At 35.2% G+C, this 15,885-nt stretch overlaps 1 protein-coding gene across 1 annotated transcript in view; it reads right to left on the bottom strand.

Moving 5' to 3' along the window:
- Cntn6 (contactin 6) overlaps positions 1-15,885 on the bottom strand; it is a 384,479-nt gene that overhangs the window by 365,539 nt on the left and 3,055 nt on the right.

The raw sequence follows: 15,885 nt of genomic DNA, 5'->3' as shown, positions 1-15,885 counted from the left end.
TCTTTTATCTTTTACTGTAATAGAATTCCATACATTCTCAAAGGGCCTACCATGTCACTTATCCCTCTTATGTTCCTTCCTTTACCACGTCTTCTCACCGTGCCCCATTGAACACTTCCTCCTATTTTACTCCCCTTTCCCCTTTATACCACTGTGTTCCATCTCCCTTTGATTGAAAATGCCTCCCCCATGGCTCATTACTAGTATCCTGACCTCTATGTGTTTTCAAATGCACCCTAAATACTTAAAATTCAAAGCTAACATTCACATGTGAAGAAACTTAACACAATGGTGTTGATATCATGGTCAACAGCTCTATATTTTATTTTATAATTATTCGTGGTTAAGAGTCATTTGCATTCTAAGATGTTTTACTAGATCAAATAAGTTTTAAAAATAATTAGAATTTGAAGAACAAAATGAAAATGCTCGAAGCTATTTATGCCCAGAGAAATTTTCTGTATAATAAATAGACATGCTGAATATTAATGATAATTACAGTTATTATAAAAGCATGATCTTACATGCCTAAGTTGTTTGGATAACAGGGGGTGGTCAAGTTATACCCTTAAATAACTTTGAGTGACTTGATTTTTGAATCTCTTGACCTAAATTTCTGCTAATTTTTCCCAATGGCCTCTTTGCAGCTCAGTTCATTGCATAGCCGTCTCCTGTGATTGTTTCCTGGCTGTGCCTCAGCTCTGATAGATATTTGTCTTTGAGGTCACTACTGGAAAACCATGCTAATTGCACACATTAACACCTAGCACAAAAGCTGAAAGGCAACTGAACAAAGAGAAACAACATCTTCAGAAATTCGCCAACACACCTGGAGTGTGGTTAAACATTCATAACCTGCTAGCTTACTTTACCTTGGAAAAATGAAACTTCTGGGCTAATTTTGTTTTGATCTTTTACAGCCTAAAATATGATTAATGACATACTTAAAGAACAATTTAATCTTAAACAAGGAAGGTTATGTTATTGCCCTCTCACAATACACAAAATAAAATGTGACATCTGTGACATCCGCACAAATGGCAACTGCAGATGAGCGTTCTTTAATTTGCTGGGAGTCAATATGCAGCCATATTTTAAACTGTATTTAAAATTTAGTTCTCTAAAGAGCAATACAGCTTTTAAAAATGTTTACTTCACAATTGTAAATCTAAACAGTATTAGCAACTTTATGGATATTTGTTTTTGTTTTTGTTTTGTGGGAAAGATCCTGTTTTTCACTATGTTCTACAGACTTTTTTGGTCACCTAATATTATTATGGTAGTTAATTTTAAATCAAATACATTGGACTACACAGTGCCCATTTCAAACATGATATATTGGTGTATAGGTGTATTTGTGATGGTGAATAGCATGAAATCAGTATTTGAGCTTGTGGAATAAATGAGGTAGTCTTTTTCCATTATGTTTAAAAGTAACTCAATGCTTTTGAAAGTTTGAATATAACAAGAAATAGAGGCAAAGAGTATTCCTTCTTTTCCTGCCTGTCTCGGGTTTCCTTTCTCTTAGAGTGGGATTTACACCATGGGCTACTCTGGTTCTGACACCCTCAGAGTCTGGTTAATTGCACAACTGTACCTTGGTTTCCAGCTTGCAGAGAACAGACTGTGGAATTCTCAGTCTCTCTAACCATGTGAATCAATTCAGGTTAATAAATCTCCACATACACAGGGTGGAATGTCATCTCTGGAGAAACCTACTATCATATTCAAGGAGCTAAATACTTTTTAAAATGGTGATTATAGGGCTGGAGATAAAGCTCAGGGGTTAAGATTGTGTACTACTCTTCTAGAATACTTGAGTTCAGTTCCCAGCACCCAAGATAGGCTGCTCACAACCTCCTGTCACTGCAGCAACAGGGGTTCTGACACCTCTGACTTTTACAGGGCTCTGCACTCACAAGCATATACCCTCATACAGATACAAACACACGTCAGAATAATAAAAAATGGACATATTTCAAATAGTGAATTTAATTATTGCCTAGAAGAATGTATGCTAACGAAACAAAATTGTCATGTTACTGAACAATTGTATGTGATAACTTACTGTCTTACAATGCTATAAGGTATATGTAAAATAAACAGATATATATTATGCATGTACAGTTATATACATATTTAATTTTTTAAAATTTTATTTTTTTATGTGTATGCATGTATTGCCTGCTTGTAGGTTAGTGTACACGTGTTGTGCAATGCCTGTGGAGGTCATAAGAGGCTGTTGGATCCCCTGGGACTGGAGTTACAGACAGTTGTTAGCTGTCATGTGGGTGCTGGGATTCAAACCCAGGTCTTCTGCAAGAACAACCAGTGTTCTTAACCACTGAGCCATCTCTCCAGCCCACAAAGTTAAAATTTTATTCTTAAATTGTTCTGGGTAATCCAGTACACACAAGATATATATGAAGTAAAACAAGAGGTTCATTGGATAGACTTCTAACCACAATATTTATAACCTGGTATAAAAATAACACTCAGGTCTACAGTGTGCTAAAAGAAATCACTTACAAAATTTATAAAGGCTTTCAAGAATGAAAGGAAGTAATTTATATTCTTGACTCTAAGTATATGGGTATCTGTGAACCTGCTTTACTCTTCATTTTTTTTCCCTCAAAGGCCAAGATCAGCACATAAGTCTCACATGTTCGGCATTAAAGTTCAAGTAACTTTTCACATATACACATTGAAATGAAAAAAAGAATATATCAAGGATTTCCTGTATACCTTTTTAATTCCCTCATCTGATATAGAAGTTTGTAATTATCTAAGTCTAAAATTAACCACACTGAACTTTCCCAGACAAGTTTGTTCCATGTAAGTTTGTTACAGCAGGGAATACAACTGGGGGTCTGAATTAAGTGCCCTCTGAAGTTTCATGTACTAAAGGTTTGTTCTCTTGCCTATGGTGCTATTGAGAGGTGGAGGAAACTTTAGGAAGTAGAGTCTAAGGAAAGGAAGCTAAATGATGGGATTGGGCCCTTGAGGGATTATTAGGGACCCTGGCCCTCTTTTTCTTCTCTCTTGGCTCTCACCTCCCAAGAGATGAGCAGCTGGTTCCACTCCCTCTTTCCTGCAATAATGCAGGCCCACCAGTCTTACCTCAGGCCCAAAGATGATGAGCTCAACCAACAAAATGCAAACACATGAAAGCAGAAGTTAAATGACTTACCTTTTTATGGGATTTTTATAGCAAGTAATTTTGAAAATAAGAATGGGGCTGGAAAGATGGCTCAGTGGTTAAGAGCACTGACTGCTTTTGCAGAGGACCCAGGTTAGATTCCCAGCACCTACATGGTGGCTACGAACCGTCCTTAACTCCAGTTCCAGGGGAATCTGAAGCCCTCTTCTGACCTCCACAGCATTGCATGCACGGGTACACTTACATACATGCAGGCAATATACTCATACATATGAAGTAAAAATAGTAAATAAAATATTTAAAAAAAGAAAATAAGAACAGAAACTTAATTAATTCTTCTATAAGTTGCTTTGAACAGTGTTTTTTCACTGCAACAGAAAAGTAAGACAAAAGTTGGTACCAGATAGTGGGTTCTTGGCTATGAAGAACCTCATGTGGGTTTGGGGAGGAATGTTGAAGACTTTGGAAGTTTGTACTAGATAAGTGGTTGAATGCTATAAGAAGAGCTTCACAGGCTGTTTTAGTAGGAGCTGGGAAGAAAGGAGTGCTAAGAGCAAAGTAGTTCCAGAGGGAAATAAGGACTTAAGCAGCAACTTAGATACTTTGGCAAAGAGTCTGGCTGCTGTTTGCCCACAGCATAAGAACTTGCCTGAGACTAAATTGAAAAACAATGGACTAATTTCTTTAAGGAGGAAATTTCAAGGCAGTCTAACATAGAAATGGTGGTGTGTCTATTAATAGTGAATCTTATGTATATCTACAGTGAAAAAGAGCAAATAGGAAAGAAAAAAATGCAGAATATAGAGTTTGGCTTGAAAAAGAACACCAAAAAGATTAATGTTGGAATCAAATCTGGTGCTGGAGGAGAGGGTCTCTTTGATGAGGAAATTAAAGTGTTTAGGGAAAGACCTAGAGATTAGAACTTAAACAATGGAAAGAGTACCATCAGGGCACGTCCCACACCCAGTTAAGCCTTGAACTTGTGAAGGGAAATGCCTGAACATTTTTTCTACACATAGACAATCATAGCATAGAAAAGTGTAATAGCCTGAGCTCTTCCATTTTGAGTAAGTTTAACTATCTAAGACTATGAAATCTAGTCTGTAGAAAGAACCACCTTTCTAGTTTCACTGGTCAATTATCTGGTCATAGGTCCACCCCTTAGAAGGCAGGTTCACCTTATGGTATGCTAAATAGATGGGCAGAATACCTAGTGCATTAATGAGATAACGAATTGTTCTTGCCTGGAATCCTGCCTCCTAGCTCAGAGCTTCTGGACCAGCCATAGTCATGTAGTATGTAAATCTTCCCGCTTTTCTGAATTCTTCAGAAAAGCATAATCTTTCTTTTTCTTCTCCATATCTCTTCTAAACATGTTTCTTTAAGGGTTTGGGCTGCCCCTAGCATCTTGTATTTCTTTACTTTCCTAAGGCTTCCTTCTTCAAGCCATGTGACTGCCAGTCAGCCACGTGTCTGACCTCCATGCAGACTGTGACCTGCATGGCTTCATGGCTTTCTTTCCTTCTTCCCACATTCTCCTCCTCAAGGCAGCTGCCAAGATTACCAGCTTGCCTGCCCCCTTGAGGATTTTTCTTCAAAACTGTAGTAAAATTGTAAAAGCTTAAATCTTGTATCAAGGATTTTAGCTTCTGGACTTTACCTTTAAAAATCTCCAGTCTCTTCCTAGTTAGGGTGACACTCCCTAAGTTGGCTCAGAGACTGCTGCCGCTGGCCAGCTAAATTGATTCAGCTGGTTTGGAACTTTGTGAGTTTGAGTGATCCTTCCCTGTGGTCCCAAACTCTGTAACAAAATTTTCTAACAATGTGGATGAAGCCTGCCAGAGTCCACATAAGGATAGCACCCAAACTTGGAAGTATCTTCATGTGGTACTGACCTTGAAGACATGAAAGATGCAAGAATGAAGGGGTCATGGGTTCTTTTATGGTTTCAGACAGCTTCTGAGGCCAGGCAGCTTAGAGCAGTGGCATTCTTGAATAAAAGATCTGACAAGCCATTGTGTAAAGCTATGAAGGTGAAGCCTGTATGGCAGTGAAGACTCAAAGAGGATGGAGATGCTAGACCCCCGAAAACCAAGGACAACTGTACATAGGGAGTGGTGTCAGCCCAAGGTAAGGATATATATTGTGAGCAGCAAAGTTGAAGAGGCTAAGCCATCTAAGCCCTTTAGAAGGAAAGTCCCAAAAGTTGAACATGGAGGTACTACATTAGGTGTTTTCCCTGCTGGTTTGCAGTCCTGTTTTGATCCAGTATTTACTATGTGCCTTTTACTTCCTTTTGGAATGGGAATGTGTATTCATTTCATTGTATGGTGAATGCATGTAACTTGTATTTAAATTTTACAGGGGATTACACTTAAGATATAGATATTGCCTTGAGTCTTAGAAGAGACTTTGAACTCTGGACTTTGAATAGTATTGAGACTGGTAAAGACTATGGGGACTTATGACGGTAGACTAAATGCATTTTGCATTTTATGTGGTCATGAGCCTATGGGAGGCAGAGAGTGGAATGTGGTGGTTTAAATGAGAATGTCCCCCATAATCTCCAAGCATTTGGACATTTCTACCCGGCCCCCCAGTTGGTGGCACTGTTTTGGGAGATTTTAGAGGGTGTGGCCTTGCTGCAGGAAGCACATCACTGGTTGGGTGGGCTTTGAGAGTTTTAGGCCTTGATAGATTTCCAGTTTCTCTCTGCTTCTTGTACCTGCTTGAAGATGTGAATGATCCTCTTTCTGCTCTGGCCACAACTGTCATCATGCCTCAATGCCATGATGGATTCTTGCCCCATTTGCAACCCTAAGTTAAATAAACTCTTTCTTCTATAGGTTGCTTTGGTCAGTGTAGTGTCACAAAAAACAGTAACTAAGATAGACATTAGGTTTTATAATAATCTAACAATAAGGCAATCATTAGGTGTTAAAATAATTTAAGAATAAGTGAAATAAAAAATAGAATTTCTCCTTGTTCTGAACATCTTGACAAAAACCTATGTATTTTACATTATCTGGGCTATGTGAAGATTTAAAAATCAAACATTTCATATTTTATATTTCATTTAATCTCTCCACCATGTATAATCTTTTCTTAATCAAACAATGGTTATAGATCTACATCATATTATGTACAAGTGCTCCTAAAATTTTCATCCATATTAAATTTCTAAAATCCTGAAAAAAGTGCATATTCCAGAAGAGGTGCTTTTGAAATGCAATTAGGACTGACGTGGTAATTACTTGAATTTTGTTGATTATTTTCACTATAATATGGCTTATAATTGTTGCCAAAGACAAAGACATAAATTTAAGATTGAAATTAATTATCATTTTAACATGTATAATATTTTGTCCACATAGATTTAGATGACACCATAATAGCATACTTGGAATGAGCACAGATGTATTTAAATTTATGGTTTTCTACTACATTGGAAGACCCATTCATTAAAGAAGCATTTATTGAACACCCGCCACTGGTTGCACACTGTGCATGTTATGAAATGGAAAAGATTAAAAATAATACCTATCTTTAGTAACCTAAACACAATTATTTAGGCTTTTTAGGATCTAGTGGACATTACAGGTAAAAATTGCTTTAATAATACTAATAGCAATAATTATATATTACTTTTTATGACAGAAATATATTTAGAAACATTAACTATTAATTTTTCATGTAACCACATGCGGTTGTAGAAATCAGGACAGATAATATTAGCTTTATTGTCCTCTAGACCTTGGAAACCAAGATTCAGAGTATTGATACCATATTATATGAGTTCACATTTAAAATTCTTCAAGATAAACGGATTACAAACTCTGAAAGAAGTTTGAGATACAAACATTATGAGATAATCCTTGATGTATGTTAAAGTTTCTGTGGTAGTTTGAATGAGAATTGCTCCCCTCCTATTGGCTCAAATATTTGAATACTGGTCAATTGATGGCTTTGTTTAGGATGGTCATGGAAGCTTTAGGACGGATGGCCTAGTATTAGGAAGTACATCATAGAGGGCAGGCTTTGAGAGTTTATAACCTTGCCCCACTTCTAGCTCTCTCTCTCTCTCTGCTTCTTGTGCCTGCCTGAAGATGTGAATGCTGAGATTTCTGCTCCTGCTTCCTCTCTCACCATGCCTTCACCATCATGAATCACTTTTCTCTCTGGAAGCATAAACCTGAATAAACTCTTCTTTCTATACATTGATTTGGCCATGGTGGTATATCACAACAAAAGAAAAGTAATATAACTCCTGAGGTAAAGAAAATATGTGAAAATGCAAACAAATAGGCAAAACAAAACAATAAAAGGCTGACCATACCAGAAGAGTAGATGTAAATGGTACATGGAATATTCAGCCATGGTTTTATGGACAAAAATGCTGGTTTATAGTATTGTTGAAATTTTGCTTGAGTGTTTATCAATACATTTATAACATTAACATTAAAATTTGGTATTTATCAATATTGATGTTCTAACTGTATTGATAAATACTAAAGCTAAATTTCAATATGAAATTTAGTGGGGGGAGTATAGGGAAGAGGAAGATGTATTCCTATATTTGAAAGCCAAGAGGGAATTGAATCCCCTTTCATTAGGAAATATCTTCCAGAAACTAAGTTAATCAAGGGCTTGATCCTTGATTATACCTCTTTGTGTATTAAGTTCTTGCGTCATAGACAGAAAATTTTCAATAACTCCACTGTGTATATGCAGGTGTTTAGCAACAAAATCAATAATTCTGTTCTAGTTTGTCTCAATTGCTGTGACAAAACACTCTAACCAATAGCAACTTGGGGAAGAAGAGGTTTATTTAGCTTACTTCTCTTACATAACAGTTCACCACTGAGGGACCCAAGGTAAGAACTCAGAGCTAGGACTTGGAGACAGGAACTGGAGCACAGGTCATGGAGGAATTCTGCTTACTGACTTGCTCCCCTGGCCCTTGTTCAACCTGCTTTCTCATACAAGACCACCCACTTGGGGTGGTACTTTCTACAGTGGACCAAACCCTCCCACATCACTCAACAATCAAGAAAATACTCCACGGACATGGACACAGGCCAGTCCAGTGCAGGCAATTTCCTAATTGAGGCTCACTCTCTAAATGTGTGTCAAGTTGATAGTGAAAGCTATCCAGCACCTAACGTCTTCAAAAAGGTATGGATTATTTGACATTGAAATTATATCCTCAGAAATATGTTTCAAAGAAATCTCACACACATACACACACACACACACACACACATACACACACACAAACACACACACACACACAAACTCAGATATAAAGATATTCCTCAAAGTACTATTCATAAACAATGAGAAAGTTAATATGTAAAGGTTGGGTACTTGTTTGAATAAAATATGGAACATGCAGTTTTAGGAGAACACTAATTTGTATTTGAAACTGCTCACAGTATATTAATTGAAATAAAAGCAAGTACAAGGCACGTCATAAAAATTAATTCTAAGGTTTTATTTCATAAATACATAAATATCTGAAGACATATCAAATGCCGAGCAGCAATAAAACTAATATATAATTGTCTTTAATTCCCAAATTTTATGTAATAAAAACAATGGTATTATAAACAGGAGGTATTTCCTATAATAAAATATATTGTTTGTTTACAATTTTCCTTCATTGGTTACACATATATCACCATAGATATTAAAGAATTCAGTTTAGATTGGAAATCTTGAACGGACTCTACCATCTTAGTGAGTGCAAGTACTATTTGGTTGTTGAAAATGAATTATATTCAGGTAAGGGAGCTGAGCCATATAATTGGAAAATTCTGCAAATATGCATATAGCATGAGATTTGAATTGGGGCAAATTTTTCATTCCACCAAAGCTTTGAGAACTTTCATTAACAGAAAATTAATAGAAAATCTGTTTTCTGAACTTCCCTTGCCATTACTGTTCTGCGAATAATTTGAGGTAAGAAATAAGGAGACAGTAATCTATAGCAGATGAAAATTGTGCTTCTCTATCAGCGAAAGTGAAGCTAAAGACACGTATGGAACCCTGAACATACACATCTCCTGTAGGAAGACTTTACTGATGGTGAATTTTCCACAGAAGAAAAGCAAAAGCACCAGGAGGAAGAAAGCACAATGAAGAAGGGCGTGCAGACAGAAACAACTGAAGGATTTCTGCCTAAAACCTACAAACAGGCCAACAATCAAAACTCAGCTCTAAAATGAGCTTACATAATGGTCTCAAGTGATGAACAGCAAAGGGATATTGTAAGACAGAAACAAAATACCAGAAAAATAGGTATTAGATGATCAAAGAAAGAAAAGTACTAAAATATGATAAAGAAATTAATGATAGAACTGGAGGCCACAATATGGAGTGAATATTCTTGAAGGGTAAATAAATGCATTTTCATGTTGCAAGACTGAAAAGCACAATAGCTAAGTATTTTCAATAGCTAATAATTGAATAAAAACATACGTAGGAGTTTAGAGAGTCTAAATATAACACATTTCCAACAATTTGAAAAACATGTACCTTGGTGAGCCCGAACACATCCAAAGTACAGATTCTTAAAATGTATGAGTGAATGAGTGATTAACAAAAGGTAAAATTAAAATTATGAGCAGTATTTTCATGAGCAAAATTATAATCCAGAGGATGATGGAATAAAAGATATGATACGTTCAGAGAAGAACATTGGTCAATATACAGTAATAATGATCTACAAACGTGTTTTAGAACATTGATAAAATAATTTTCAATATCTAAATTTTAAAGCTTAACACTACTTTTAGAATGACTTTCAAATATTCTTCAATACACAGGAATAGATCTTCAAGATACATAAAATAATAGGAAGAAAGTCAGGGGAAGTTTAAAAATAAATGGTTAGATTCTGGAAGGCAGCAGACACCTTTAATCCCACCACTCAGAAGGCAGAGGCAAGATGATCTCTGTGAGATCAAGACCAGCCTGTCTACACCCTGAGTTTCAGGCCTCCTGGAGCTACATGGAGACCCTGTCTCAAAATGATTCCCCAGAAAAGAATAAAATAAAATAAAACAAAAAAAAAATAAATGGTGGAGTTTAGATACTGGGAGACAGACAGTGGAAAATACCTACCCAGCCTCAGCATGTTGGTGAAGAGTATAGATATATTATCATGTTTACTCTTACTTAGAAAATATGAAACATGACTTTTTATGTTAATATATTTAAGGTCAGTATTTATAATACAAAGAATACATAAATTGTAAGATTATAAAAAATGGGAAAGAGTAAATGCTGGATTAGTTGTTAGTGAGATAGATAAATGGATAAAGTGCTTCTATGAAAGCATAAGGACCCAAGAATCTACAAAAAAGCCAGGCATATAATGCCTGGGCTAAGGAACAGTATTAGAAGGATCCCAGTGACTTGCTGGACATTCAGTGAAGCTAAAAAGGTATGTTCTCCTAGTAGTCTCTAAAACAATGTGGAAGAAGTAATTCAAACTCTGTCCCCAATAATAATGAATGAGGATGAATTCAGCACATAAAAGACAAGTATTCTAAAGCCACACAGAGCAAACATAGACACACTATGGTCATGACACTGTTTATGGCAATTTTCCCACTGTGAAGGGGTTTTAAGGAAATACTCAATAGTTAAGTAGCAAATAATTGCAAGAACATGGGCAATAAAAGTATAATATTCAGACAACAAAACAATATAACCAAGATCTCTATGTATTTATAAGAATGAGTCTACATTATCTAATATGGGATGAATTTATCTGGTTATGTGTCTTTTCAAAATGACTATATTTACTCAATATTTTAAAATGTACATTTTACAATGTATACATTTGTAAGACCAATAAATATATGCTCAAAATTTATGGAAATGAAGAGCCAAAAAAGGCCTAGAGAAAATTATAGTTATCCTACAATATTTTAATATTATTTAATTGTTCCATGAATAAAGATCTAATACAATTTAGTATTTGGTTGTTTGGAATGTTGGGAATGAGTTATTCACAAATTTGACACCGACATGAATATTTAAAATCCCTCAATGCATCAGAAAGTATAGATATAAATGTTCACTGTTGCCAAAATTTTTTAAAAACTTATGTAACAATCAAAACTGTTATAAAAGCATGAAAATATGAAAATATGAAAATCTTCTAAACATGGAGTCAGCATTCACTATATTAAATTTATTGAATCTATACTAGCAGCCAAAATATATTATTTAAGCTTATAATGACTAAGAGAAAATATTTGAAGACAAACTATTGATAATGTCTCCAGGAATGGATGTGAGATAGGAAGTAGAAAAATGTATCTATGATTTAAGGCTTTTCTTTTTATAAAAATATTTTATTTATTATTTTTATTTTATGTGTATGAGTATATTGCTTGCATGTGTGTAAGTGTACCAATGTCATATAATGCCTGCAGAGTTCCGAAGAGGGCATCTTTTCCCCAGGAACTGGAGTAATAACTGTTGTTAGCCACCATGTCATTACTGAGAGTTGAACCTGGGTCCTCTGTAAGAGCAGCCAGTGCTCTTAACTGCCGAACCATTTCTCCAGCTCCGAGATGTTTCTTATCATTCCCAATTATTGTTGCTTCCAGATACATGACTTATATTGGAGCATAAATATTTTACTGCAGAAGAATTTTTTTCATGATTCTCTATGGTGAAAGTATTTAAGGCATGTTTTTTCTGAATTCTTGTCTTTGCATTGTTTTTGTAATAAAAATTTACACACACACTCTTGCACAGGATCAATTACTTTTGGTATATAGAATTACAAATTCTATTTTTAACATATTAAATTCAAGTACTAGCATTTCTGAATCTTTCCACAATGTTCTTTAAGCACTATTTTCATTTCCAATTATGATTTACACACCAAATTTAATTCTCTAGTAAATACCCAATACAATTGATTAGATGATGATTATAATTTTCATTCCTTTCATTGTTTTGCATTATTTTTACACAATTGTTTCTAAAGCTAATAGACAAATATTATAATAGTACTAATAACATAACTATAATGAACCAAAGAATACGTAGAGAGCTTATTAATTGCCGGGCTTTCTTCCAAGACACTTCCACAAATTAAATCATTTAATTCTCCTTATGACACTGTGAGATCGATACTGTTATATTTCCATTACCAGTGGAGAAACTGAGGTGTGGAGAGGCCAATGCTATCATGTGCTAGGTACAGGGAAGGGAACACCGTGAGCGGCACATAAAATCTATGCAGCCCTGCTCCATCTTCTTACACTCAATTCGTGTATCTATACTCAAAGAATAGAATTTTTTTACCACTAAGACAAAAAATATTTTGCTTTATAAAATTACTTTGTTGATTCTTTTAAGATCACAATAACCATATAATTTATTTGTTCAGAAATCTATTATCTACATGTTTTATACTATGTACTCCTAAACAAGTATTTGAATCCTACTTACTGTAATATTACTCATAAATTACTTTTGGACTAATGAAAAAGATAAATATCACAAAGGCATCATCAATAGGATAAAAGATATTAGGACTATGTCCCATTCCTACTGAGGTGTGTGTTTATGTCTTTGCTATAACAAATCCTTTGCTCCATAGATGCTCTTGACTCTGTGTCTCGTATGCCCAAATGCTGAATTTACAGGCATATGCCATCAAGACATCAGTGCACACTGCATTCACACTCAATTTTAAGTCTGACAGCTTCTGTCAATAGAAATCACAAGGGTCAAATTTTAGTGAATATTCCATTTAAAGAATCCTTCCAAACTGAAAGATTCCTACTGAAAACTCCCTAAAACAAAGAGATTTTTATTCATGTCTTGTTCCTCAGAAACAATGAAGAGAAAGAAAAACATAGAGTTGATGTTTGCTGAAATACAGGAGAAAATAGCAAAAAGTCTCTCTGACCCTAGAGACAATGTTGATGGGTATAATGCCAAACGCACAACCTGAAACTGATGTTTATACTTTCTAGTAATAAAACCATAGATGTTTAGGGGGCATTAGAGAAAATGTGCCAAGCTTTAATTTCTTGAAATTTTCTCTTTATAATTTAGGAGAATAGACTATTCTAAAACCTGTCAGCTTAAATGGTTGCAGAGGACCTTGAAAGAAGGAAAGATGTATCTTCAAGGGTTGAAACTGTAGACCATACACTCAAAGGTTTCATCAGTGACTCAAGTGGAATGAAGAGAATATTTCTTGATCAAAAAATGTCATTTGGAGAAATGTAAGTTGTGAGCATAGATTGGGATTAAAATTCTAAATACCAAATGTCTCTATTCGAAGTATCCAAGGTCACACTTCCTTGCAAATAGTTTATTTAATTATAAACAATGTTTAAGGAAATTATTTAGGAAAAATTTAAATATGATTTTCTCTTTTGTTGAAGAGAATTTCACATGGAAATTCAGAGAAAATCTTCACATGTATTTCCTAACCTTGCACATGCATGATATCTCTCACTACTATGATCCTAAACCTTAATGGTTGTGAACTTGTTTCACAAGAAAAAAGCCTACAGGGTTTGATGTCATCCAGATCACTCCCAGAATTACACACATTCTATGAGTTTTGACAAATGTATAACCACATATTTCCCTATTGTCTTTTTAAGTATTTTGTTATTTTTATTTTATGTGTATGAGTGTATTACCTGCAGGTACGTAATTGCACCCATCATGCAATGCCCACAGAGGTCAAAAGAAAGCATCAGAATCCCAGGAACTGGAGTTATAGATGGTTGTTAGCCACCATGTGGGTGCTGGGATTTGAACCTAGGTCCTCTGCAAGAGCTCTTAACTGCTGAGCCATCTCTCCAGCCCCATGTTTTCCTATTGTAACATCATACAGAATAATTTTAACATCCAAAAATGTTCTATATTTTTTCTATTCATTTCTCATGCCCACATTTTGATGTAAGGGAAAAACAATGAAAAACTAATTGAAAGACATAAATCTCAAAAATGAAAGCTACAGCTCTGAGAAAACGGTAAATCACTCTGACACAGTTTTAATATCTCTAACAATGTTTTTGTATATACCTTAAAACAAAGATCAAGTAAAGTATCAGGAGATAAGAATATTAAAAGTTAGAGAGGAAAAGCCTCTCTGAGACGAAAACATTAGTAGAAGAAATCATACCACAACACAACTATTTGAAAATCACTTTGGGAAACAAAGAAAGCAAACTGCAAAGTACAAAATTGAAAGAAAGTCACTCAATGTGATAGATATGGAAGATGAACAAATAAGATCCACTATGACCACAAGCAGATCTAGAAGAAAGCAGGAAATAGTACAAGAATTCTACCACCTCTGTAGCAGGGAACCAAACTAAAGGACAGGAAATAGGAAAGAATCTGACCAAATGAATTCAGTTTCATTAACGAAAGTTGCATTCACATTCTGAAAAACTATGACAATTCACTAGCAATGCTCAAAGGAATGAATGCAAAGCAGTCAATTTTAAATGATGGACTTTTGCTAAGAGGTGATAACTTCTGCATTTAAAGTCTTAGATCAGTAGGGTATATGTCAAGAAAAGACTGGTGCAGACATAATGACTACAGGTAGAGTTTGATAAAAAAATTTGAAAGTAAAGGCTCAAGCAAACATTCATCTGAGAAAACCAAATCATGTGCATATAGCTAAGATTTCTGGGTAACAACTTTCAAATGTGAAGTCTCCAGCAGTGTTTAAAAATATTTATGACTTTATGAAAGGAAAAATAGGTTTGAGTCTAAAAAGATTATTTTTCCTGCCTGTGAAAAATAAAAGAAGTGTCCAGGCACATAACAAATCCAGCATCTGTGACTGTCTCTTTCATATTACAAATTGTGGACTCCAACCACCCAATGGTGATTTGGTGTGTAAATTTTGGTTGGTAAAGAATTTTTTCTTTCAAACTTGAAGCAAATATAAGATGAGAGTATGGCAATTAAGTTACAATGTAAATATTCAGTTCAGAAATACAAATCTTAGCACTGGGAAGGTAGAGGCAGGAAAATAATAAATTCAAGGTCATTCTCAATTATGGAGCTAGTTGGAGGGCCAGTCTGGGGTAGAAGAGTCTGTCTCTCTCTCTCTCTCCCATTATTACTATTATAGCTGCTATAGAGCTACTGGGATATTAGTAGTCTTAAAAGAATAATCGTGGTCTTTGTAATCTTTAGACCCAATATATATAACTGCTCTTTGAATTTTATCTCATCTATAGTCAATTCATGATCAGATGATCCAATCTGTGTCCCTTGATCATCTTCCTAGGCCTGAGAATAAGCATGAGTAGAGACACTAAATCCTTTTCCACCCTATTTTATCTGTGTAATCGTTATAGTGGCTTTACACCTTCTAAATGATATGAGATCCTCAGCTGTTGTGGAGTTGAATATTGGCCCATTTAATGGATAGTAGGGACCCCCTTCCCCCAGTAACTAACAGTTAATACAACCAACTACTGGAACTTCAGGACTCCACAGCTCAGAAGAATGGGAGTTGAATCTTCTCACTCTCTGGCTCTGGGAGGAGATAAAGCATTTGAACTTCCCAGAAAGTCATTAAGTCTGAAGCCTTAGAAGATTACTATGTAGTAGGTAGCTTTATATACCATTGCCCCCTCCCATAAGAGTTACTTTTAATAAATCCATTAAACACCTGGACAAGAACAGACACCTCAAGAAAGCAGCCTGTT

The sequence above is a fragment of the Nannospalax galili genome, unplaced genomic scaffold (assembly GCF_000622305.1).
Source record: "Nannospalax galili isolate Female #2095 unplaced genomic scaffold, S.galili_v1.0 scaffold828, whole genome shotgun sequence".
Lineage (NCBI taxonomy): Eukaryota > Metazoa > Chordata > Mammalia > Rodentia > Spalacidae > Nannospalax > Nannospalax galili.
This window is presented reverse-complemented; position numbering and strand designations above follow the sequence as displayed.